The sequence below is a fragment of the Callospermophilus lateralis genome, chromosome 10, assembly GCF_048772815.1.
Source record: "Callospermophilus lateralis isolate mCalLat2 chromosome 10, mCalLat2.hap1, whole genome shotgun sequence".
In the NCBI taxonomy this organism is placed as follows: Eukaryota; Metazoa; Chordata; class Mammalia; order Rodentia; family Sciuridae; genus Callospermophilus; species Callospermophilus lateralis.
The window spans coordinates 97,915,207-97,942,685 of NC_135314.1; positions in this window are offsets into that span (position 1 = coordinate 97,915,207).

Consider the following 27,479-nt stretch of genomic DNA (forward strand, 5'->3'; position numbering starts at 1 on the left):
AGATTGTGATTCCAATCACCGCTCCTGGTAAATAGTGTATGTAAATATAACCATATGCTCTGTACTCCTTTTCAACAACTTTCTAGAGATATAATTAATATAGTATGCAATTAACTCATTTAAAGCATGCAATTCAGTGGTTTTCATTGTATGAACAGGGTTATTCAAACATCATCATACTCTAATTTCAGAACATTTCTTTTCTAAATGAATATTTCTTACTCTCACTTGGGTGCATTGTCTTTTTTTTTAAATAACATAGTGCTTTGAAATCTATGTATAATATTTTATATATTAGGATTTTTTTGTTATTGTTATTTGTGCCATAATGGCTTATCCAGTTTCATGGTGATAAATATTTTAGTTGTTCATAATTTTCTGCTTCAATAAGCTTTCAGGAACAAAGTTCCTAAATCTATGTTTATTTTTTTGTTGTTCATGTGTAGATATGTTATTTCTCTTTCATGAATACCTAGTCAAGGAATTGCTGGGTTACAACAGAGGTATTTTTATTTTATAAGTGGCAAACAAATTTCCAAAATGGGCTATTTTACACTTTTGCTTACAGAGCCATTCCAGTAGGTGTACCTCTTTGCTAATACATGGTATTGCTGGATTTTTAAATTTTAGCTATTCCAGTGACTTAAAATGTATATGCGATTAAAACTGCAATGAGATATCCCTGCACACCTATTAGAATAGCTGAAACTGAGAACACTCACAGCTGTTAAAGATGTAGAGGAATAGGAATTTTTACTCATTACTGTTGTGAAAGAAAAATGATAAGCCACTTTGCAAGACAGTTTGATGGTTTCAGAAGTAAATATACTCTTTTCTATGAATCAGTAATACCACATTTTAGTATTTACCGAAGGAGCTGAAAACTTGTGTCCACACAAAAACTTGAGAACATATGGTTATAGCAGCTTTATTCATAATTGCCAAAACTTAGGATCAACTGAGATATAATACAGTAGGTTAGTAGGTAAATAAACTACTATATACAGACAATGAATATATTCAATACTAAAAAGAAATAAGCCAACAAACTACAAAAAGATAAGATGGAACCTTAAATGCATGTCACTAAGTGAAAGAAGCAAATCTGAAAAGGTTACATACTGTATGGTTCCAACTCTGTGGAACTGTATGAAAAAGGCAAAACAGGGAAGGCGGTAAACAGATCACTGCTTTTTGTAACTGGGGGATGTAAGGAAGTGAAGGATAAATAGACAGAGGGTAGATGATTTTCAGAGCTGTGAATTATAGTATATTATGCCATAATACGTCATTAGACATTTATCTACATCCATAGAATGTACAACACCCAAAGTGAAACATAATGTAAAATACGAAGTTAGGGTGATAATGTTGTGTCAAGATTATTTCATCAATTTTAATAAATGTATCTTCCTGGCACAGGATGCTGGCAATGTGTACGCATGCATGGGTGCATGCAGATATATAGGATATCTCTGTTATGGGCCAAGCTATATGGGCAATGACCAAACAGACTCCGTTTTACCCTGAGACTCCATATTAGGTAAGAAATGCTTCTCCCATGGGAAAGCCCGCCTCTGTACCCATTAGTAGTTATCAACATACTTGGCAACACAAAAGAGCAATTCTTATACAATGTATAATTGTTCTCTTTGGCTTCCATTTTTCTTGGGAAATGTACCTTGTCAGAGATTTATTGTGTAGATATTCTCTAGATATTCAGTACAATTCTCTAACTTGTACTGAACTAGGGTCATTTTGACCCACTTCCCTTCTACTTGCTTGCTGCTATGCCAACCCAGAAAGTCCCATGGGAAATACCAATCAATATATCCATTACATTGTCTTGCTAACTGCCCAATTCAGCTCTGTACCTGCTTACTTGCAGCAATGTCAACCCCGGTGTGGTTTTGCCTTTAAATAACCTAACATGCTCAGGTTTAGGGTGTTCTTTGCAGAGACAGTTACCAGTCCTGTGGGGAGCAGTCGCGGATGGCTGGCTAAATATAGACTTTTCAATATGGACAAAACTAGGACTCAGTGTGTTTTCTGAGCAACCTGCCTCACAACATCTCTGCATCTCTCAATTTTTTGTGTACCTAAAATTGCTCTATAAAATAAACTCCAAAAAAATAAGATAAACTTTTTTTTAAAATTATGTGAGTATTGTGAGGAAGTGATTGCAAAACACACTAGAGAAATATAATTGTGAAATTTTGACAAAATGTAAAAGAAGAACTATTTGAAGAGCAGGAAAGCATTCAAGAGCAATTAGAATCTTGGAAGTATTTAAATTTTGATACAATACCAAAGGAAAGGAGAAGTATTACAGCTGGTGGCTGTTTTGTTGAGGACATACCCCAATATGTAACACATGGCTACAGATATGCATGTTCAGTGTGATGACAAGAGAGTTCAGGAATATCAAGATAGCTAAGTATTATGACAAGAAACCCTTGGGCTGGGGATGTGGCTCAAGCGGTAGCGCGCTCGCCTAGCATGTGCGTGGCCCGGGTTCAATCCTCAGCTCCACATACAAACAAAGATGTTGTGCCTGCTGAAAAACTAAAAAAAAATAAATATTAAAAAACTCTCTCTCTCTCTCTCTCTCACTCTCTCTTAAAAAAAAAAAAAAGAAACCCTAGATATATGATTACCAAAAACAAAACAACCCCCCAAATTTATGTATACACTACCTGCATTCACTACTGATCCCTAATTTATGAATATTTTGGGAAGACCTCAGGAATTTCCTCCCCTCTAAAAAGTAAAAAAAAAAAAAAAAAAAAAAAAAATCAGATAGTAATATACCCTTGAGAAACTCATTATATAAAGTATTACAAATTTGCTTCTTGTTAATAGATGTTTATAGAATCTATGAGCAGAGTTGAGAGCAGAACACTGAAGTATTATTGCTTTAATTTTTTCAGAGGATAGAGAACACAGATGACAGTGAAACTGAAAATTTAGAGATGAAATTATACAAGCAAGACAACAATCAAGAGGATGAGGCCAAAATTTTCATTATAAAACATGTTAAGAAAGTATCAGCAGCAGTCTGAAAGAACTGAGAAGTATCACATTCTAGGGGAAATAGGACTTTCCCCTATTCTAACCTAGCCTGTCTAGTACAGTCAGGCATAGAATAAAAACAATGCATTTTGTAAGAATATAAGGTAACTTACAGTTAAGACAATATATTTTCTACAAGTTCAAGTTCTGAATCAAAAATTTCTGGACAAGGAAAGGAAAAGAAAAAAGTGACCCATACCGAAAGGTGGAAAATAAACAACTCATAGTTGCTGTTAAGAATTTAGTTAAGATTTCAAACAGGCTAGTATAATATATTCAAATAATTAAAGAAGAAATATATTAAAATAATTAAGAAAATGTATTATCTTAGTGAATAAACAGAGAATGAAAACGTAAAATAAATAAATAAATAAAACTCCAGAGCTGAAAAGTATAGTAAGTGAAATGAATATTTAATTGATGGACACAAGAGTGAAGATGGCAAAACAAACAATAATTTTGATCACACAGGAATTAACATCTATTTCAAAGACAAAAGAACAATGATGATGATGATGATGATGATGATGATGATAGTAATTTTAATAGTAACCAGCTTGTTCTCAGAGATGTGCTAAGTGATTTAACCTAGGCATAAATATACTCTAAAACGAAGAGTGAGAAATGAATTGATAAAATTTTAAAGAAATAGTATCTATAATACTCATGAATATAAATAAAATTATTGAATTTAAGATCTTCAAAACTAAACAAATCCCATGTGTATGAATAATTGGAAAGAGACCCTCATTGTTATACAAAATACGTGTATGAAGATTTGAGGAAAAAAAAAAAGAATAGCGTTACCCTGGATTAGGTAGAAAGAAGTGATGGGAGGGGAGGGGAGAGGATGGGGGGATATGAAAGATACTAGAATGAAACAGACATTATTATTACTGTGTGTATATATGTGACTGCATGACCAATGTGGTTCTGCAACTTGTATACTCAGAAAAATGAGAAATTATATCCCATTTGATTTAAATGTATGATATTGTTAAGGTCATGGTACTATCATGTGTAACTAATTAAAACAAATTAAAAAAAAAGAACACGATTTAGGAACTTCAGAATCAAAATGTTCAAAATCAAAGTAGAACAGAACAAACTTGAAGGTAGACTGAGAAAAATTATTTGATTATATAATAATTGAACAATGTATGATTAAAAGCTAGTTTCTCACTAGAGACAATGAAGGTCACAAGATGTTTAAATTACACATGTGAAGGACTGAAATTTAAAAAAGAAAAAAATTGTTTTGGGTCAAAAATTATAGGATTCATTTTTAGTTTCCTCAGTCCTACCCTTCACATGAAGTTACTTCACATACACACAAGTCTTTTAGTTAACAAATTCAAAACAAAAAAGATTCTCACTTATAGAAATAAAAAAAATGAATATCTCACTATTTGAGAAACGTAGGAAATACTGTCCTTTACACTAGAAAAACATTTCTAAAAATGAAGAAGAGATACTCTTATTAATACTGGTCTCTTTTTAAAACCTGGTTACTCAAATACATCCTTTACTTTTTTGCCATTTTAGTATATTAACACTTTTGAAAGACCTGCCATAAAAACAATTTGAGTTTGGTCAATATTACCAAATATGACCTGCACAAATTGGACTGTGAGCACCATTTTCTGAGATGAGGCTTTAATTATAATAGCAGTTAACAGATTACAGTCTAGAAAGAACGATTGGAACTAAATCTCTTTCCACATTTTTTGTGCCCTAAAAACTAAAGTGTAGAATCTTTATTTCCATGAAAACAGCTTTATATTATTCAAAGAAAAGAAAATGATCATCATGGATTATCTTTCTATTTAAATGATACAGTATTATATAGTGAATTAAATAGCATTTTCACTTGACATGGCTGTAAGCATGAGCTGAAATAACCTAATATTACTTAAAAAATATTTTAATAAAACTTCCAGTGAAAATTTTTATCTCCTTTAAAGCATCACTGTGTATTTAGTCTTTAAGTAGTGACAACTAAGAGGATTCCACACATCCTAAATTTGCCCCCTCATTTTTGTTATTGTTTTGGGATGACAGCATTCTAAAAAATCAAATAAAAAACAATAGTTTCTGACAGAGATGTGAACTAATAAGACTTGAAAGTTTTAAGATTATTGAATGAATATAAAAGAGGGATTAGCTAGCTTAGTACCACAAGATAAACCATAAGATTGCTCTTTTGTTTGAGAAATTTATTCATACATAGAAATAATGTAACAAAGCAATTAGAAAAGTTGTACAGTTCAATGTACTTTGAAATGATTAAACTGGGTCAAAATTATTTACCCATAGGTAATGGGTATCATTCATGATTTGTTGTCATGGTTTCTTAATTCTGAGACAATTGTTCTTTTTATTTATTGTAGTGAAGTATAAATTTGAAAAGCAAAGTTATAATTGTGTCAGTAGTCTTTGATAAATGTCATAGCATATGATAATCTTTTGAACAATTAAATCACATATCATAAACCAACAATTTGTTACATGTTTATATATAGGAAACAATGAATGAAACTTTTCAGTGAGCATTTATGTTCCTGATCTATTGATGAGAATTTAAGAGGGATCTTATGACTCATCTATGTTCACTCAGGTAGTAGCAGTATTTGCATCTCTATCTCAGTTTTGACGTCAAACGCTATCTCAATTTTGTAAAATCAAGTCCACATTTTGTCGATGTTCAAGAGTAAGATTTAAGCTGCCTTTCCCTCATGCTGATTGACTGCTCACTGCCACTAGCTTCTTATAAGTCTGTGAGGAGTAGGGGAAGCTATGTGGTAGGCAGAGGTGGTGAGACTTCAATTTTGTCTGATTTTATTGGTGTTAGGCTTAATGGGCCTAGAGGTCGTGAAAATTCATGAGGTTTTAGACATGCTTATGAGATGACAACTGCAGATTTTTAATTTTACCTCTTGTGAACAGGCAGTTTGCCCCCTGCTTTATCTGGCTGTTCTACTTTCTTCCTGGATTCCTGCTTGTACTGTTTCCACCACATATACACTTTTGCCATTTGCTAGTTACTTTCTTGGGTGGAAAATTGTTTGAGGACAATTTGAGGACAGTTTGAGATCAGTTTGAGGACACTTTGGTCTCATGGGACTACTTCTGATTCAGAGAAAATTCATGAACAACTCTTGCTTGTTCTGATGATCATTGAAAGTATCCTCTACTTCTTATACAACTATTTCTATTGTGCCACATTTGTAAGTTTGAGGAAATGTCACACAAAGTCCATTCGTCTTCCAATGCAGGGAGATGTCTGTTTTTCTAAGAGCCCACATAAAAAATCTTCTGAGGGAGGATTTAGACTTACCCCTCCTCTTACCCACTTGAGGATCTGTTAGGTGAAGTGGAGGATGAGAGCATTGCCTTCTTAGAACCCTTCAACTCTCTTTAAAGAAATATTCACAGAATCCTCTTTCATTTTCCCTTCTACTCTGATTTATTTTTAAGCCTGTGAGACGGCTGAGAAACTCCAGTGAGATGGAACTGATTTTGGAAATGTCCTTCATAAAACGTGACCTCACTAATAAGTATATGCAATATTTTTGTAAGGGAAGTTTTATTAAAACAGACAGAGACAATATGAACTGTGTCTGTATTTGCATTAAAAATAGCAGAGTTGCATAGATTTTACAGAGACCCATGAAGCCCACAAAACCTAATATATTTACCATCTGGCCTTTTATACAAAAAGTTTGAATATCCAAGTAATTCATCATTGAGCTGTACATTTTTATTTTATATACTTTTCTGTATGTATGTTGTATTTTACAATGTTAACAACATTTATGTAAATAATTAGATTCCATATTTAGCTCTGCCTCATATTTGGCAAAAGACACTCAATGGGTAAAATAACAGTTACCTTCAAGACAAAAAATAACCTTTTCTTTAATTAGATACATTGATTATATAGACAAAACACACCTGACTTGCCTCTAGAACTGATTTCATTTTCAAAATCGACATATGCAAGACAATGAATCATCCAACTTTCCCTCCAAATACTTTGATATTTCTTAAAGATGTTGTAAAGATTGCACAATGACACTCAAAGGCACTTGTGACAAGTACCTTACCAAATGTTGTCATGTCTCAAGTTGTCTTTAAAAGATTGCACCGAGGTATCTGTAAGCACAATAGACCTCAACAAATGAGCCATATTCAGCCATGCCTTGCTTTTACAATGATGTAAGAGAATACAAATTATCAGAGAGTGTAAGTTTCTTTCTTTGCATTTAGTAAATGCAAACAAAACAAAATTTACTTAGAATCTACCATGCCAAAGTTTTCATTTTCACCATTTTAATGTAAATATTTCTGAAATATTTTATACTTTCCCATGCCTTTTCTACAAAAAGTGGTAAGAACAATTTATTCTTCTTTTGATTACTCAGTATGATTTTGGAACCAAAATATATACTAAAATATTGGTTTTCAAATGTATGTGGTAGCTGAGAAGCCCACATCAATAGTCTAACGTATACCACGTATACAAAGAAAAATTGGAGAGATGGTGTGTGGCAAGTCTCATATATATAATCTCCCTGAGAGAATAAAGTACCACTAGATTCTGGAAGCATTGCTGGAAATTACTTGTGGCACATAGTGACACTCCAAGAAGGTTGCTCTAGTCTCAAATATCCGAAATCACAATCTAATGTTGCTATAGTCTTTAATATTTGAATATGTTTTAGTGACCTTCTCAGTGTCAGCAATCATTCCTGCTGCTGTCAGGGTCCTCCCTATCTCCTTGGACTTCTTCACCACCCCAACTCTGATATCTGTGATTTCTTTAAATTGGGAAATCAGTCATCAGCCTCCCTAGGAGTGTGGGTAAATCCACATTAACAGGGATCAAGAGGCTTTTTCTTGTATAAGGGAAACAGGTTTCACATAATGAACCTTGACTGATCCATTTTTAAAAAATATTTATTTCTTCTAATTTGTTATACATGATGGCAGAATACAATTCATTTCATATTACACATATAGAACACAATTTTTCAAGTCACTGATTGTACACAAAGTATTTTCACACCATTTGTGTCTTCATACACGTACTTAAGGTAATGATGTCTAACTCATTTCATCATTACTCCTACCCATTTGCCCTCACCCTACCCCTCCCTCCTCTTTGCCCTATCTAAAGTTCCTCCCTTCATCCCATGGTCTTCCCCTCCTCTACTGCCATTATGAATCAGCATCCTCATATCAAAGAAAACATTCAGCCTTTGATTTTGAGGGATTGGCTTGCTTCACGTAGCTTTATATTCTTCAACTTTCTCCATTTACCTGTAAATGCCATGATTTTATTCTCTTTTAATGCTGAGTAATGTTCCATTGTGTATATATACCAACATTTCCCATACCTTCATCTACTGAAGGACAACTGGGTTTGTTCCACAATTTAGCTATTGTACTGCTGTAAACATTGATATGGCTGTGTCCCTGTAGTATGCAGTTTGTAAATCCTTTGGGTATAAACCGAGGAGTGGGATAGCAGGGTCAAATGGTAGTTCCACTCCAAGTTTTCCAAGGAATCCCCATTTTGCTTTCCAGATTGGCTGCACCAATTTGCAGTCCCACCAACAATGTATAATTGTGTCTTTTCCCCACATCCATGCCAATATTTATTGGTGTTTGTATTTTTGATAGCTGCCATTCTGACTGGAGTGAGAAAAAATCTTATAGTAGTTTTGATTTACATTTCTGTAATTGCTGGAGATGTTGAACATTTTTCTGAATGTTTGTTGATTGATTATATATCCTCCTCTGAGAAGTGTCTTTTCAGTTCCTTGGCTCATTTATTTATTGGGTCATTGGGTGTTTCTTTTTTGGCATTAAGGTTTTTGAGTGCTTTACATATCCTAGAAATTAGTGTTCTATCTGTTGTGCTTGTGGTAAAGATTTGCTCCCATTCTGTAGGCTCTCTGTTCACCTCACTGATTGTTTCTTTTGCTGAGAAGAAGTTTTTCAGTTTGAATCCATTCCACTTATTGATTCTTGGTTTAAATTCTTGTGCTATAAGAGTCTTATTAAGAAAGATGGGGCCTAATCTATCATGATGGAAATTTGGGCCTACTTTTTCTTCCATTACGCACAAGGTCTCTGGTTTAACTCCTAGGTCCTTGATCCACTTTGAGTTGAGTTTTGTGCATGTTGAGAGATAGGGATTTAATTTTATTTTGTTACATGTGGATTTCCAGTTTTCCCGGAACCATTTGTTAAAGAGGCTATCTTTTCTCCAATGTATGTTTTTGTCTAATATAAGATATTTATATCTCTGTCTAATATAAGATAACTGTAGTTATGTGGGTTATACTCTGTGTCCTCTATTCTGTACCATTGCTCTACAGTCTATTTTGGTGCCAATACCATGCTATTTTTGTTACTGTTGCTCTGTAGTACAGTTTAAGGTCTGGTATAGTAATGCACCAGCTTCACTTTTCTTGCTAAGGATTGCTTGGCTATTCTGGGTGTCTTGTTTTTCCATATGAATTTCATGATCGCTTTTTCTATTTCTATAAGGAATGTTATTGGGATTTTGATTGGGATTTCATTGAATCTGTATAGTGCTTTTGGTAGTATTGACATTTTGACAATATTAATTCTGCCTCTCTAAGACCAAGATCAAGTGGGGTTCATCCCAAGGATGCCAGGTTGGTTCAATATATGGAAAAAAATAAATGTAATTCATCATATCAGTAGACTCAAAGATAAAATACATATGATCATCTCATTAGATGCTGAGAAGACATTTAATAAAATACAGAATCCCATCATGTTCAAAACCCTAGAAAGACTAGGGATAATAGGAACATACCTCAACATTGTAAGGGCTATCTATGCTAAGCCTCAGGCCAATATCATTCTAAATAGAGAAAAATTGAAAGCATTCCCTCTAAAAACTGGAACAAGACAGGGATGCCCTTTTTCATCACTTCTAATTCAACATAGTTCTTGAAACTCTAGCCAGAGCAATCAGACAGATGAAAGAAATTAAAGGGATACAGATAGGAAAAGAAGAACACAAATTATCACTATTTGCAAACAATATGATTCTATATCTAGAAGACCCAAAACATTCCAGCAGAAATCTCCTAGAACTAATAAATAAATTCAGCAAAATAGCTGGATATAAAATCAACACCCGTAAAACAAAGCATTTCTGTACCTCACTGACAAATCCTCTGAAAGAGAAAGTAGGAAAACCACCCCATTTACAATAGCTTTAAAACAAACAAACAAACAAACAAACAAACTTGGGAATAAATTTAACAAAAGAGGAGAAAGACCTCTGCATTGAAAACTACAACACTCTAAAGAAAGAAATTAAAGAAGACCTTAGAAGATGGCAAATATATTCAATTTCATATCTATTTTAATTTACATCCTTATTGAAATTTTAATCTTTGAAACATCACTTGAAAATATAGTAAAAATACAACAAGCATTTTTCAGTTCCACTAAAAGTGGAAATTCATAGGCCCATGATTTTAAAGATTTTTAAGAATATTAACACACATAATATTGCAAATCTCCACAACAGTTATATAAACTTTAACTTCAACTACAAGTGTATAAGAATACTCACAGGTGAAATAGAACAATTTATTATAATTAATATTAAGGGTTTTTGTTCACTTAAAAATATACAGTTTGTAGGATAACTTGTTTCCTTCTGTTCTGTTAGAGTTCAAATAATATTCTCTCTTGAGGTATTGGAGTTATGATTTATAATCTCATTGTCCCAGAAAAGTTTCACAGTGCATATTCCCACTGTTTCCTCCAACTATTGGGTGAAGCTGGACCTTCATCACAAGACTTCACTATAAGAAATTTAGAAAAGTTTGAGGCAATTTGAAGAAAGACCTTTTCCCCTCAGCTTAAACATCTATGTTTACAGCTAATGTTTGTATAAGACACTTCAGAAGAGGAATATTTAAGGATATCTCCCTCCCTGGAGACATTCTACTGTAGTATTAGAGATCAAGTTCTTTGCTGAACCTGTTTGGGAAAGATTTGCTTAACTTTCAGATCAGAGAATGTGCAGTAGCTATGGTCTGAATGTTTGTGTCTTCCTAGAATTTATGTATTAAACCTAGTCCCCAATATAATTATATGAAGAGTTAAGACTGAGGACAGGTGGTTAGCTCATGAGTCAGGGTCTGGCTTTTATAAAAGTGTTGCCAGAGACCTGCCTTGTCTCTTCCACCATGTTAGGACAATGGAGAAGGGGCTTTCTGTGAGCAAGAAAGTGAGCCTTCACAAGAAACCAATCTGCAGCTCTTGATCATGGACTTTCCATCCTCCCAGAACTGTGTGTGAGCAGTAAATATCTGTTGTTTGCAAGCCACCCAGTTTATGGTGTTTTTTTGTTTGTTTGTTTTTGTTTTTAATAGCAGTCCCAACAAACTAAGTCAGTAGAGGTCACTAAGAGAAAGTGTCCTAGTTGCAGGTTCCTTTCCTGTCATGCAGCATGCTACATGTACCCTCATCATATCACTTTGTGGGGAGTGACACTCGGGCTATTCATTCATAAGGTGTTGTTCTTGCTGCTGATTCAATAAGCTATTTTTATTTCTGACCCAGAGTTCTCATGTTTTCTTACTGCACACACAAACACAAATAGATTTGTATGTATGTATGTATGTGTGTATACATACATACATATATATATATATATATGTATATATATATATAATGAATTAGCAATAACACATTATTTCAATGTACAAAATTCCTTGCAGAGTGTTATCAGTAGAAAAATGCAGCTGTTTATAAAGCCAGAAGATATAGATCAATAGAAATTTTCTATACAGAAACACATTAGCCATTATAGCAATGCAAAATATTTTTTAAAAGTCATATAGATTTAAAATAAGGCAAATTGTATGCATTTGCTAAACAATGTAACTAATTACACTGAAAATATTAAAGATTCCACAAATAATGCTACTGTACCCAATAATTCATATAATCAGTTTGGCAGGAGACAAGGTCTACAGACAAAATGAAAATGCATTATATTTCTCTATATTAGCAATAGAAAATGTGATTTGAATTTATATAAGTGTGTGCGTACATATATGCAAGCACACACTTATATTTGGGGACAAGCCTAATCAAATACATGCAATATTTGTGTACAGAATACTACAAAACATTGAAGGAATATTTTATTTTTAAATGTCTTTTTTTTAAGACAATTCTGATAAAATAATAAAGGCAATGTCAAATTAGTAAAATCATATATATATATATATATATATATATATATATAATTATATATACACATGTTAAACAGAACACACGAGCACATAAATTGTCCCATGCATATATAATGAATTTATTTTGACAATGTTGCAAAGGAAATTGAAGAGTAAAAGTTTGTTTTTTCAATGAATTATATTGAAACAATTAGATGTCCATATGCCCCCCCAACCAAAGTTTCTTGATCTATTCTTTTTACCATATGTAAAAATAAGTTAATTTTTCTTTTTAATTCTATTTATTTTTACATGCATGCATTTCCCCGCTATGTATTCAAGAGCTTATATTAATCATATAGCAATATTTAGTGTCAGATATGCTTCCAAGTTTGGGAGTCTGGCTAAATTGGACTAAAAATCTTCACTTTAACTTCATGTAAGTTGGAAAATATAATACATCTCTCAGAAATACAATTTTATTTTTTGTAAATTAATTACATTTATTTTTACTTCATGGGGTTAGGGTTATAATTAAACATTTATTAATAAAATCATTTACATGCAGTTTGTGCTGGACATCAGCCTAAAAACATTAAATGTATTTATTCACTCTTCTCACAACAAATCTGTGAGTAGTTGCTTTTAATCCACATTTTGTATATTGGAAAAGGAGGCATATAGAAATCAAGTAGCATACTTTGATATAGAGATTCAAAGAGTGTTAGAACTAGAATATAAATTCATACTAGCAGACACCCTACTGTATCAGTCACCCTCTGTCTGTGTTAATATAGTGATCCACTACAAGAGAATGTGTCTAATATATAATACATATGTAATTAACATTATGAGCACATTACATGAACTATTTGTTAATAAATTGGTATTATTATAACTAATTCAATATTTGCAATATAGGTTATAAACCAATGCATAATGTTTATTTTATGCTAAATTAATTATACCATGATTTTGTCACTTTGAGGTCTAATATAGTATTTTCTTTTTCTATTCCTTTCTTTTTTATATATTCAGGTTATTAGCTGTTGCTTTATGTTATAGCTTAATAATTATTTTTCTGTAAGACATTTTTTCATCTAGTTAATTTCTTACAATTTAAAATCTGTGAGAAGGAAATAAAACACACTGATGTGTTCTCCAGCATACATAAATTTTGATGCATTGATTTATGATCTAATTGTTTTATTTCTCAAAGCCTTGGGGAAAAAATGCCATTATTTGTCTTAATTTGGTTGTTCAATGTGTGAAAATATTAGTTTTAATTATATGTCATAAGGAACATTTTTATGTCAGTCTCAGAGCATGATCTTGCTTCAAGTAAATTTATGTAGTTTCATATTTTTTCTTACAAAGACTATCAATAAGACACAGATATGGAAAAAAAGAAAATAATTCATTTAAAAAAAAACTATTCAAAATCATTAAGTATTTTATATTACTAATGTCAAAATGGAAATATCCCTCATAAACTTTAAAGTTCTATAATAATAATTCTTTATTTGGATTATAACATAAAGTATCATACCACCAAAACAACCTCTAAAATCTCAGAGGGGAGTTGAAAATGTACAAATTACTGTAAAGAAATTGCAGTTGCATTGCAGGAATATAAGAATGGGGGAGAGAAAGATAATAACTCAAGTAGATAATCATTTCTCACTTATATTTTTATGGTCTCTGTATAATTATACAAAGATTTTTCAAATTCAAAATGCCTGGTTATAATGGTAATCTTTCCATAGTGATTCTAACCTTAGAGAGGCCAAAACTGTATATCAATATTCTAAGCAACTTTTAGTTTTCTTTAAGTCCAACATGCAATAGTTTAACATTTTATTTAATAGTTTGATGTGAAAAAAGAATTTTACATGGTCAGTCCTTTAAAATACTATATGAAAAATACATACATAATATTTCTGGAGGCTGGATTTTTCTGTTATCACAAAAGGTCATATCATTGGGGCTGGGGATGTGGCTAGCGCTCGCCTGGCATGCGCGGGTGCTGGGTTCAATCCTCAGCACTACATAAAAATAAAATAAAGATGCTGTGTCCACCGAAAACTAAAAAATAAATAAACAAATATTAAAAAATTCTCTCTCTCTCTCTCTCTCTCAAAAAAAAAAAAAAAAAAGGTCATGTCATGAAATAGAGTACTGGTTAACAAAATCTGAATAATATGATTGGTACATTATTCAGTGGTTGTCATCTTTGAACCACTGCAAACAGCTCCAAACAATATATTAACAAATGTAAAAGTATAAACACCTGCTACTATTTTATTCAGTGTGGATTTATGTACTCAGTCAGTTGCAAACTTAATTTTAATTAGAATAATTTCTTAAAATTTAACTTGAATTGATTTTCCTGATGGATTTTAAAAGTACTATTGGAGGTTATGTTTATGGGACTCACAGATCTGCTCAAGCCTTAAAATACACTTCTGAATTATGAGGCTAATTAATTGATTGGCATACTCAAAACAGCAAGGACAAATAGACACACATTTGGGGAGAAGAAATGACTATTTTTCAAATATGAAGTCTGTTGAGAAAGCAGTGTAAGAATTTATAATCCATTAATAAAGCAATTATGAATAATTAAAGTCAATTAAGTGACACAGCTAGTTATACTGATGTTTATTGTGTCTACCTAATCAAGAAACATAAAACCCTACTGATTGTTTTATATTTATTGTCTAGTTCCTGAATACAAATGAGGAAATCACTCATCTATGGGTTCTATGGCTGAAAGGCACAGTTGAACATATAAAGAGTAATCAAAACAAGTATCTGGATTCTCTTTTATCACAGAAGGCCTACCATGAAATAGTGGACTTGTTAAACCACTCTGTTATGATTGGTAAATTGCTCATTGATTCTCATCTTTGAATGGCTGGAAATGTTTCTAGACAACATACTAACAAGTATAAAAGTATAAATGTGAATACATGTGTTAAAAAGCACATATGTTTGCATTGCTTTTGAGAAGATTTCCTGTTCAGAAACTAGGGGGAAAAAATAAAAACACATCTTTTATGTGATCTCATCCACTATTGGGTAAACAAGGATTAGCAAATGGCTTGTAAACCATCCTCTGCATTTAGTGGGAGGTATCCCAGTAAAGGGAGAGAAGTGACCCAATAAAATCTCCTTATGAACATGACAATGGGAGGCCATCTACCAAAGACATTCTTAGTACATTTTGAATGTCATTATACAGGAAATTCTTTGTGGGATGAATGTGGTCTGATGAGAGTGGCTTCTGGTGAATACACATAGAATCTATTAATTTATGGGACATGAATTGAGAAAAATTAGCACATAATGTGGACCTAATACTGTATGAAAGAAATTTTGCGACCAACAGTTTTCTTATATTCAAGTGATGGCAGCATATACATCTTAGAGATGATTAAAACTCTACCACAGTCTGCCCTCACATGGCAGGAAACATGCTACACGAATGATCCCTCATATCTTCTTCCACTTGAAATTATTAGAAAAGTTTAAATGTAATAAGATTTCTGATTTGTACGACTCTGATTAGACCATCCGGTCATGTGTGTTAGTTCAGATTGTTCCTGAGAAAACCATCATTTAGAGCCTTGAATCATAATGAAAAATGAAGAAATTAAAATATGAAAATCTGGTTTCTCTTGTGTTGGCTCAATTATATCCCTGTAAATTGTACAATTTGTCTAGCTGCTCACATAATTAGCCTTTCTGTTTAACTACTGGCCCCTAAGAATACATTTTGCAATTATAAAAGACAATTTCTTTGATTTCCTTTAGTGTGAAACTTTGGTGTGTGTATGTGTATTTATTTCTGAAAGTCACTGGGTCTAAGAAGCTAAACCTTCAAGTAGAGAATGAAACAAACAGGAATCTATAAAAAAATTGTCGAAGCAATTTTAGTTGATGAAAAACTCACTGAATAAATATAAAATAATAAACGAATAATACTAATGATATACTGTGGTAGCCAGAATTCCAAGTTGTTAGCATGTGATATGTTGAGTTTTAGGACTATCACTTTGAGAGGGTTATGGATACTCATTGCCTGGGAGAATGCTACATTCTGCTTGCTTTATAAAATGATTACTAATAGTTGCCCTTTATACTTTAAAAATGCTCTGCTTTGAGTGATGAATTATAGGATTATGCTAGGTATAAACAAAGGGGAATATTTTAAAGAGAAATTAACTTGCCTCATAAAGAAGTCGATATGTGTAATATAAAATTATTTGGAGACTTATCAATTGTATTCAAGAATTTAAACATTTTCAGTAAACAATCTTTCCAACAAGAATAGCTGCACAATATTGGAATTTCCATAGAATGTTTTAAATTTGTTTTTCTTTTGTCAGTGGTGTGGTTCTATAATGACAGAGCATCAAAAGGACTTTGAGGCATTCTTTGTTGTTTCTTCTAAAATATAACTACATGGCTAATAAAAAATGAGTTTTGCTCATTTTATATTTAGGCCACTAAGACATGGAAAACATTGTGACCTACAAAGGCATGGTCAATACAGGCTGGTATGTAAGTGAATATGTGGGATCATATGTAGTTAAGAGAATCAGGAACATTTTTCTAGGAAAGATCTGTAAGATGATACTTGTACCATGATAAGTAAATGGTACAATGAGGTAGATTTTCTACGATTAATAGTATACATAAAATGATGAGGAGAAAATGTAGGAAACTCTTAAGGAAAAAAAAAAATTCCATTGGTTAGCCCATAGACACAAAAAGAAAGAGAGATTTAGAATTGAGGAATTAGGCAATAGTGTGAAAATTATTACTTTAAAAATAAACGAAGAACAATGTGAGAAATGAAAGAGAAAACAAGTTGAACAGGTCATTAAAAAGTGTTTTATTTTGGAGAGATTTTGAGATCTTCCTGAGTATGTGGCAAAAGAGTAAACATTTGTACATTAATAAATTTTAAAGAAAATTGGAAAGAAAGAGAGAAAAATAATCGAGGATGCTCTGGAAATATATAACATACAGATCAGATTTTTATTTGACTTCTGCCAAATCCAGGTCATCATTGGAAGATGTCTGTTATAAAGAGTTGATTGAGATTAAAAGCTGGGCCTCTACAAGATTATAATAGTAGATGCAATTCTAGTTACTACAATAGTTGCTGAAGAAAAATTCTCTCCCTTTTCAAAACACACTTTTAGAAAGAAAAAAAGAGAATATTTAAATACATGTAATTTAAATTGCCTTAAAATATGAATTTTCTAGAAAGAAAATTTTATAATCTGAGTTGTGATGTTTTCTAGTCTAATTCATTACTCAGAGAATGCCCCCCATCCCCCACTGTTCCTTCCACATGGTAAAATGTAGGTTGTATATGCTATGTGTGGTGTAAATATCAGTGATGTTGGGTAAGGCATTATTTTAAAGAAAAATCATTTGGGTCCCTAAAAGTCCGTAACCTATGTGTGTTTATGAAGAGTTTCCATCTGTTTTGTCACAATTTGTTGCTGCTTTGATGCTCCATCTCTTACCCTTGTATCCTCCATGAAGGTAGCAATAACAACTATCCACTCCTCAATGCCACCTGCCAGGTTTGTTTGTCTGAGACCTTGTTTCCCAGCAGGTCGCAGGTAGTTATGTTGTCGGAAGCTGTGCTTCAGTGAATTCTTAAAATATCTCTCATGTGGTCTTCTTCTTCCAAACAATAGTTAGAGGCATCTTTATTCCTGGTGGTATGCCAACATTGAATGTTGTAGAAACCCTCTCTTGGCAGAAACTACTAAAAATTCAAAATCATTACTCTGTCATCTATATTTTATTCTAATTTGTCAGCAGAGACATTTACTCAGAATTCTATGTATGTTAGTTATATTTAACTCTCACAAGGTATTAAAATATATATATTTTTAAAAGAGCAAATACAAGAAACTACACGCTGAATCAAATTAAATGAAAAATAACAGGATAATTGCAAATGTAATGCTTTTGAAAGCAACATTTCCCATTATTCCTTTATTTAAGACAATGGTTTTGGTTTTGCTTTTTTGCCATTCAACTTTCTCCTTCCCAAGTTGACTTCTTGTCTCTAGGCAAAATCAGAGACAAACTGAGTAGTAGAGTGGTCTCTACACTTAGGTGTCTCAGATTCTGGACATTGAGGTGCAAATTTGGGAGAGCGAAGTCTGATTGGTGATATAAATGTAACATTAAAGCCAGTGTTAATTTATTGGCCATTGTTCAAGTGGCCTGATTTCAAGAAGAACCAGAAATGGAGGTCTTATCAGGAAACCCTCTGCATCAGGATGGAGTCTTGGTCTTCTCTTCTGGATGCAGTCCTAAAACTGTCATAGATTTACAATTATACTTATTCATAATATCTTGACAACCAGAAAGAGTTTAAGAAAGGATATATATATTGATGGTTTCTTACTTCCAAAGCTGACTAAAGACAAAAACAGCGGACAAAACAAGATCAAAGCTATGTATAGTTGCCTCAAATGCTATGATCTCCTGAAATTTAGGAATAGTTTTGAAAGAAACTTTCAGAAGGGCAGATTTGTGCAGGAAAGAGTTACAAAAGGCATAAATGAACCCTTATGTGTCTAAAACACCAATGAAATTTGGAGTATAGGTGTATTTTCACTTTTTTTGTGTGTGAGGTAAATCCCAAAGTTTACATAATTATTTCTAGACTTCCATTACCAATGAAATTAAGATATTTAGTTCATTCCTCTTGTCTTTCCTTCTCCCTTTCTCTCTCTCTCTCTCTCTCTCTCTCTCTCTCTCTCTCATACACACACACACACGCACACCCCACTCTATTTTAAAGACATACATGCAAACATGAACAAATATACACATTTATGTAAATATATATCTATAACTGTATTAGTAACTTTAATCCATCTATTGAGCATCAGTGTGTGCCGGTATAGGGTAAGAGTTTAATATTTCTTGCCAAGGAAAATTGTCAAAATAATCCTGAGCTGAAGATTTTATGTTCCATGTACCAGGAATATTTTCAGAGACATGGAAACTGAGACTCTGTTCCATATCACAGAGCTAGTACGTTCTAAATCCCTGTTTATAAAAGCTATTCTTATTCCACTTTTAAAACAATGTATGTGGAAACATGATTTTAGCTAATGCCACAGATACAAAATTACTGAAGATCAAAGCAAAGTTCACCAGTAACACATGTATGTCAACTAGTAGAATGAGAATTAGGTGAGTCTTTGGTTAAATTTATCACCTTACACATTTAACACTGACAAAGAGTCTCAGGTTGCCCAGCTTTAGATACCTGAAATTTCCAGGCTTATCTTTGTACCTCCTTACAAAATCCAGTTTTAGCAAGAACTCTGCTAAGTCAGTTTATCAAGAACCCCCACCTTTAATATCTGACTACCTTCTGTATCTGACAATCTCCTCATCCTCCACCACCAGGTGATGTCTGATCATCTGGTTTGTCTTCAGTAACAATTCTGCTGGGTAGTTTTAGTCAGAATCTTCACCCTGCACCTTGACTGTCAATTCCCACTTGCTTATGCTCTATTTGGAGATAAACCCAATCTCTCTCACACACGGCATGATCACTTTTCAGTGTCCCTAGATCTCTTGTAGTGGTTTTGAGTAAAGTCTTCCTTATCATGATTTAACAAGTATCACTGAATAATTCCTTCCAAACAACATGCATAAAGTTATAAGAATAGTATAACACATTTCTATTCCAATTTTTATTTTATTTCATAACCATTAACTCTTCATAGTTTAGATATCCATCTATCTATATTCATTCAATTTCAACTGATGATGAAGGTTTACTCCTTGATCAAATTCTAGTCAGGCTTCTCTTAGTCCTAGTCTTGGCTAGGCCTCAACCTCAGCCTATAAAAACTACAGGCTTTCTGCACAATTGATTTCATGCCCTTTACCCTACTCAACCATGTTCATCCAAATGTACATTAAGAGACATTATCAAAACATTTTAGCAGCATAAGGCCACATTCCTGGGACAACCCAGGTTTCTCTTAGATTCTCTATGGGAAAGCTTAGAGCTGCCAAAGCATTCACATATAGTTTGTTCCGGCCAATACCTGAACACCTGATGACAGGCCGAAGACCTCCCTTTCCCAGAGTCTCTACTAAAAAGTGTTTTTAATTATGAATACTTTCTATTATCTATTTATATCTTTAAATTATATGCATACATGTAATTCAACTCAGGAGTGTCTTTCCTAAGGACCTGAGAGCCATTCTTTGAAATGCAGTCACCAGGAAGGACAGGGCTTCTGTCTCCAAGCCTCCTGGGGGACAGAATCCTAACTCTGATAACTGTTAGCCAGCAGGCATAACTGGTCCAGTCACATTCACACTGACCAACCCTTCAGAATTTTCTCTTGAGTTGCTCTATTGAGTTTCCAGGCTCTCTCCTCCTGCTCACTTGTTCTTCCTATCAAAAACAGTTTACTTCTGTATGAATCAAATTTGAATTCAGTTCATGTGGCTCTTCTATTGCAATAATACATTAATGATTAAAATCTCTTTTTACTACTTTAGAATTTCTCTTTGATTACTTTGACAATTGCCCTATTCTATTTTGCAAATAAACAGATTATATCATGAAATTCAAATATTTGAAAAAGATTTATTTTATTCCCATTTTATAGATGAGAAAATGGAAACAGAATATGATTAGTAACTTGTCCCAAATCACACATTTAGTAAGTGATAAAACTGGAACAGACTGAAACAATTTGGAGCCAGATTACCAGGGTCAGTTCTGATGATTCCACTTTTTAGTTGACTGATTTGGGGCAAGTTACTTAATTAATTCCATGTCATCATCTTTTATTCATCTTTTTTAAATTTTTATTTGTATTTTTGGGAGTTGGCACTGGGATTGAACTGAAAGGTGCTTAACCACAGAGTCACATACCTAGCCCTTTTTATTTTTTAAGATAGGGTTTCACTAAGTGGCTTAGAGCCATACTAAGTTGCTGAGGTTGTCTTTGAACTTATGATCCTCCTGCCTCAGTGTCTTGTGTTGCTGGGATTATAAGCATGTGCCACCATGCCAAACCTCAATGTCATCTCATTTTTAATTGAAAATATTAACAATGCCTATCTTTTAAGGTTATTCTGATGAACTCTATTAATTCATGTCAATCACATGAAAACAGCTCAGCACATAATTAGTATCCAGTGTATTAACATTTAAACATCATTATCATCATTATTACTGCATTGCATTGTTATTATATTATTTTTCTATCTTTTAAAGTTTGTGGCAAAACAAAGTAATACATGGAAAATTTACTAATAAATTGTGTTATAGTTATGTAGGACAAAGGGGAATTAATTGGGACATTATTCAGGTTTTGAGCTTGGAGGCAGGGAGGGGCTGGCTGGAACTTGGGTTATTTGAAGATTGACCTGAGGAACCAGTTAATTGAGGAAAAGGTCAATATTATAGGAATAAAGAAAAAAGGAAACTCAATTTTCCGGTTCCCACCAAATCTGGAAATGAAAGACTGAGAGACTAGAGGGAAACACCCTATAGAAAAGGCTTTTGAGAATTCCTAAGGCAAGGTCCTGACATACTCAACAATGTAGTAGAATATAGGTCAGCATGAAAGGTTTGTTTGCTTGAGATTTCTCTTAACCTGGTCCATCATGTAATGTTCAATAAAGAAAGCGAATTCTTTCCCTGACTCGATAGAGACAGTGAAAAGCAGACAAAATAGAAATTTCTTGTGTCTTAGAGATTGGGTCAAAACCTCAGAGAAGGTTTTGACAGCAGTTTCTGAAAGAATGATCAGTTTGATCTGTTTTATGAAAAGATATACATGTTCCTTTGACTTTTGTAGAGAAGGCATCACCGCAGCTGAACCCAGGTTTTTCATGGTTCCTTCCAGAAGTAATGACCACGTAAGACACAGTGAATGGACAGAAAAGAATTTCCACCCAAACCTGTAGGAACAGTGTCAAGTGGAGTAAACCAAGCCCTGAGCCTAGCAGAGGGATTCAAACAATGGATGAGGGTAAGATGCCATGTTCCCCAATGTCTTATCATTGTGATGAAAAGTCCCTACATACCAGAGGCCACAAGAGAAGGAGCTTGCAGCTGTCTCTGCTGATACCCACAGTTCTAGGAGATCAAATGCTCACAGGTTAACCTGGAGACCTCACCAGCAAAAATAGCTGCGGATTGGCTTATTTTAGTTAGCACAATGGTCTCCAGATCCTTCAATTTACTGGCAAATGTCATAAAATTGTTCTTCTTTATGGGTCCCACCATCATGTACACCCACAAAATGGGGCTCTAATTAAAATAAGATATATTTCATGCTTGTATAATTATATCATAAAATATTCTAATGTCATGCATAACTAAAAAGAACCAGTAAAAAGAGAAACTATGGATCAGGTGCCACTTCTCAGTTCATGGTACATTACAAGTAATAATGTGTTCCAAGAAAGGGACTCTATTTATAATAGATTTTAATAGAGAAATCATGAGTTTTTCCTAATATACCTGTGCCATGACAGGCATCCTATATCCATCAAGCTCAAAGAATAAATTAGATTGAGTGATAGATAATCTAAATGAATTGGATTGTGAACCGTGATCTGTAGCCAGAAATACCTCCTTGTTTATATAACAAACAACATCTCCATTCTTTTCACTCCAACTACTCAGTTCATGCAATTGGTCATTCCTGTAGGGGATGCAGGGAACATGTATGTCCTATAAGGGCAATGTATATCAACTAGTTATTGAAACCCAAAGCTGCTCAGTTAATCATTCAGTTAATCATGAAGTGATTTATTGCTCCAGAATTCTGGTGCTCAGTCTCTACCTGGCAGTTTATAGAAGGCAATGTTCTTAGCAAACTTGGGATTTAACACTTAGAGATACCATGGGTTATTTTAACTGACAGCAGTCCCAAATACATATCACTGCATTGAGGACAGAGAAACTGAGAATTAATATTGAGTTCTTTCTGTTTTGCAGTTTCACTTATAATCCTTGTACCTTTTTTGAAAGGCTGGTGCTCTTGTGCTACACATGAAGAAGTTAAACTCAACAGCATGAGTCTTGTTCAACTATGAAATAGAGCTAAAATCGAATTGGGATTTCCATAAATAATTTGCCTTAAAGAATAATCCCATTAAGTGTCTGGGGAAGGAACTTAGTCTACATTCTTCTTAGGAGAAATCCCTGACACGGTTTGAAAATCATCCATCCTAGAAAGATTTCCTAGGCCCCAATCCAGGACTTTACTAAATCAGATTATTGAGCAACAAGACCAGGGAATCTGCATTTTATTACTACCTTTAGTACTTCTTCATGTATGTATGCTTAAGTTTTTAACATTGCATGTTGTTTTTTAACAGGGAAATTATTTCTGAAATACAAAATGAATAAGAGGTTTTAAAATTTACCCAGCTTTGGTATACTTCAGGAAGAACATCCTATTTTTTTTTTTTTTTTTTTTTTGGTAACGTAGTTACTAAAGCAATATTTCTGTCCCCACAAGACTACCAAGAATCTAAATTTTAAGGTAACAAACCATAAAGTTTAGTCGTTACTCTGACTCTTTTTGGTGTTACTGTACTTTGAGATGTATTACACCATTACTATTTAATCAGCCTTTAAAAATTTTGCAAGCCTAGTGTAGAATGATTAAAGCTAGTTTTTATCTGAGAAAAAAATGCACCTTTGGCTGATATGATATATTCACATAAGAATTCATTACATTAAACTTTTTTTCATTATCTCAGCTGTAGAAACTTTCCCTTTACTTGATCAATAAATTTGTTACTTAAAATGTAAGTTAATGATCACATTGTGACCTTTTTTGGAAAATATCATTCTGATTAATAATTAGTACCTTATATCTCCCTTTACAGACTCACTTATTTGCCTCTGCCATTAACAAATCCTGTATATAATTATGTTTATAGATGCTTACTAATGGTTTTTCCTCAACTGTTTTTTTTATATCAAGAATGTTTCTTACAGACAAATAGAAGTGAATAATCAACATATATCAGTAGATTGAATCAATTCTCCCAAGTTTGATTGTTCTGTAAAATTACTTATGCCTTTATTACTGATTTATGACTGTAACTATTACTAAAATGAAATAATTACATATAACAGAGGAAATAATATATAAATAACACTATATTGATTAATATGTCATATCTTTCTTAAAATTATATGAGAAGCCCATGAATGATTCCAATATCAATCACAAGAAAAAAGATTATAATTACTTTTATTTAGAGAGAGAAGAAAGCCTTGTATAAATTCTAGGTTAGACATGAGAAGATGAGAATACAGGTTATTTTGGAGGAACAAATCATGTATGACTTAAGCATAGAGGTGAACAGTTCCATGAGCAATTGGGGTTATGTAGCTAAAATAGTCAGAAATAAGAGTGAGAGATGATATGGGAAATATATGATAGAGTCAAATCTTTTAAGGTATTAGTGATTTGTTCTGTAAGTCAGGGTTATCACTATTTAAGCACCTGGAGTCTCCTATTGTGGTAAGCATATTCTACATATTAACTAATGTCCTCAAATATCAGACTTTTCCAATTAATCTTTTACATTCTATTAGCAGAACTGGGGAGTAAGAATACTTTTTGAAAAAAAAATTAAGCCCTTTTCATTGTGAATCAACTAAGCATTCTAATTTGTTTCATACACCAAATTATCATATATATATATATATACACACACACATATATATATGAAAAAGAACATATATAATACATATGCTCTGAGGCCAAGTTTTGTTGTCAAATTTCCTTGCAATACTAATTAAAATTTGAAGGCCTAGAAAGGTCATTTGGTTTCTAAAAATTTAAGAAGGTAGTATCAGTGCTGAGACTAGAGCTCAAACCTTTTGACACCTAATTTTAGATTACTTTTTCTGCATTATTTTTTAGAACATGTTCATGAAAACTGCTAATTTAGACTATCTGGATGATGAGCAATTTGCATTTTTAAAAGGCTGTACTATATTGTTAATGTGGTTTATTACCATGAAGAATAACTAACCGGGATAATGAAGTTTGCCGAGTAGGTTTAATTGGCAAAAAGAAAAAATTATTAGTGCTAAATTAATGGCTTATATAAAAATACATCTTTGAGAGGTCTTTGATGTTAACTAAAGTAAGAATTGCTTTTTAAATCTTGTTTACATTTATAATTTAAAGGGAAAAATTCTTTATTCATAAATGTGGGATTTCATCACTTTTGTTCACATTTTAATATTTCAAAAGTAATAAGCCTTATCAGGAAAAGATTATTTTATTTTTAGAAACATTGGGAAACCAATTTTTTTTTTCTAGGAAACTAGACAAATATATTAATCCAGGAAGATTTTACTCTTACAACCATCAGATACCATGAGAATATCTCATAGGGTCGGTAGCACTTGATTTATTTAGTTACATAATATACGTGAGAGTGAGAAAGCAACAGTGTAAGCCCCCACTCATAACACAAATTAAAGATACAATTGCACCCTCAGAAGCCCCCCTGATGTAGATAAATGCAAGTCTCAATTTAAAAAAAAAATTTCTCATGCCCTCTGATATCCTTCTCAAAATAGCATGTATTTCACAATTGAACTTATAGGTACTAGTGTACCTTGTGGACCACCTAGGTTAAGAATAACATCAATAATACTAATATTTATTTAAAATATGGCCACATTACAAGGTAAAGTTGGATTGTTTTTGAAGCCCTGGTCATGACAGCCATCAGAATCAGTTTTGGCATGCATAATCAGTGAATGGAAGTTCTATTATGATAACACATAGCCACTGGAACAATTTTAAGCACACTGCAATCAATAAGTAACAATAATGCACCTCAGTGAACACGCTTTTGCATGGCATCCAATCAATGAGGGTTTCCAGCTTTTAAAAGTCAAGCAATTAAAGATGGATTATCTTACAAATACCAACTGCTCCACAGCAGTCTCATTCTATACAAAATTGTCTGCATAGGTACCTGTAACAGTTTATCAGAACTTGGGTTTCATTCTATAAAAAAATTCTATAGAAAGTCAGCAGTCTTCTCTATTTAGAGATGGTACATGTAGTGTTGTTTTCTCATTTAGATATTCAGTAAGAATTTCATCCTCTTATGTTCTGAAAGTTACACCAAGTTCGTGTTAGAGACTTTTGCTTGCCAGCTTGTTAGGGGACCCTTTAAGCAACAGGCATGTTTCCTGGATCTTTTGTGTCCAAATCTCACTTGCTTTTAATATTTCTTTTGGAAGATTCAAACTTAACTATTCGAGTTCTGTCTTCATATTCTAGAATTTTTAAACCAAGGCTTTGTACAGTTAGACCTTTTCATAATTCATTCCTGACTACCTTGAAAATTAAGACTCTAAAAGTCCTTTTTTTTCTGTTGTTTATTACTTCTTGTAAAATTATATGATTAGATGTTTTGTGTGGTAAATTATAGTGTTTTTTTTTTGTGGTTTTTTTTTGTTTTTTTTTTTTTGTGTGTGTGGTCCTGAGGATTGAACCCAGGGCCTTATTTATGCATGCTAGACAAGCACAACACTACCAACTGAGGTATATCCCCAGCCCAAATTACCTGTTTTTAAAACTCTATGAAGCTTAGTTTCTCTATATGTGAGAATAGTATTCCCTACTGCACAAGAAGTTTCCAAAACTTAAGTGAGGTAATCACTTACTAGTAAAGCATGCAAAATGTTACTTTAGTAATAAGCAATTAGAGAATTTAGGCAATAGTGTCATTTTGCAATGCAACAAATTTAGCCATATTAGAGCCACATGCCTCTAAAATGCTGAAACATCTCTGCCCTTACCTCTATTTGAAGCCCTTGCGATGGTTAAGGAAAACTATCTTCCTTTCAGATTTAAGTGTTATGTAACACATTTGCATTAAAAAAATTAAAAATAATTTTATTTCTCATCCTCATATTTTATATTACCTTCTTTTTCATATTTTTAAAGAGTCTATATACTGTCTAGAGAATTAGAAAATTAGAAGTATCAAAAGAAAAACAGAGGCCTTCATAAGGAGCCAAAGAGATTTGGGGCACAGAAAATAAGCCTAGTAGCAAACAAAACAGAATGAAGCACAGGTGGTGGA